Source organism: Opisthocomus hoazin, chromosome 6, assembly GCF_030867145.1.
Source record: "Opisthocomus hoazin isolate bOpiHoa1 chromosome 6, bOpiHoa1.hap1, whole genome shotgun sequence".
NCBI classification, from domain to species: Eukaryota; Metazoa; Chordata; class Aves; order Opisthocomiformes; family Opisthocomidae; genus Opisthocomus; species Opisthocomus hoazin.
Window position 1 is genome coordinate 68,888,652 of NC_134419.1, and position 1,603 is coordinate 68,890,254.

Sequence of the window (1,603 nt, forward strand, 5' to 3'; positions counted from 1 at the left end):
TTGCAACAAGACCTTCGCTGAGGGGTTTCAGCAGAGGTCAGACGGCACTGCCTGCTGTGCCCTGCCAAGGGAGGCTCAAACCCAGAAACCCTGTTGCTCTTTTCTCCCACCCGAGTGCTTCACGGGGTGACTTTGAAAATTACAAGTTTATCTAGAATGTGTAAATCTGTGCAATTTATTTATACGCCAATATTATCACAAAAAAGGATGTAAATAAGTCTTTTAAACAGGTATAGGATAGGTTAAGTGTATTGCGAGGAAAAGTGGGGAATTCGACTGCCCTTTCTTTTCTCTGCTCTTTCTCCCCGCAGCCTCGGAGGGGCCGGGCGGGGGGACCCGCAGCACCTGCATCCATAATTCACTCTGCCCCGGGAAAACCGGTGAAGAGCAAACTCCATTGCACAAATCAATGCCGGAAAGATGTCGAGAGACTCATTTCAGGATTTTGAAATCCACCGAAATCCTAAAACGAGGAGGATTTTGAAAACGCAAACGGAGAAAATATTTTTTTTTCCTCCCAAGCGCCACCGAACTCTTTAAAAGTAAAGGCAGAGGAGCCAGGCAGGAAATCCGCGTTCGGAATTTGTTCGGGGAGCACCCGTTAAACGCTTCAGTTCTTGAAGCACCGTGTTTTTTGCAGAAACAACGAGCCGTTTCTCGGAAAGGTGCCGGCGGAGTGTGCCCCAGCAGCCTCCCGACGGGCGCCCAGCGCAGCCGGCTGCCCCGGGGCAGGCCGGAGGGCCCGGGGCTGGGGGATCTGCCCGCGGAGCCCGCAGCTCGCCCCGCGGTGACCCGGGCCGGCGGGGACCGCACCGCGCTGCTCGCACCTGACGTCTGTCAGCGTTAGGAGCATCGGTCCAGCAACTCCGTCCCGCCTACGGAGCGCCTGAAATCACCGCGGCTGAAAGAGATTAGCACGAAATTAATGTTTCCCTTCCTTCGCTTTGCTGCTTTGGTGCGTGCGGCGGCCCCTCTGGGGAGCTGCGCGGCGGCTCCCCGGGAGCTGCAGCACCGGGGACGGACTCCAGCCGATCTTTCCCTTTTCCTGGGAACATTTCGCACCGTTCCCGTCACTCGGCTCACCCTGGGCACGTCCTCGGCTCCGCCCAGGCTCTCCGCGGAGGACGCGGCGCTCCGAGGGACCGGAGCCCGTCCAGGTCCCGGGCCCCAACCCCGCCATCCCGACCCCAGACCCCCGGCCCGACAGCGCCCCCTGCAGACGCACGGCGCCGCACCCCCTCCCACCCCACCACTCTCCCCCGCTCGGCTCACACTTGCCTTTGGCGCCCAACCCGCCCCCCAGAGGGAGAAACCACCTTTTCCAATTCTTTGGGGAAACCCCTACAGCGAGGGGAGGCAGTCACCGCCTTCTTGGCTTCAGAGCACCTTCGTAAAGGTCAGTGAGGCACTTTAGAAGCTGAAAGAAAGCGGTCTTCCTGCTGTTCCGTGCGGTGTTCCTTCTCCAGCGGAGCAGGGCTGCGTTGCCTAGTCCACACCTCCCCCTCCACGGGGTGCTGAATGGTTCGCGCCGGGTCGGGTTGGGGGAGGCTCTGCCGCCATTTTGTTTGCGTGAGGGGTGAGCGGGGCGCTGCGCTGGGAAGTC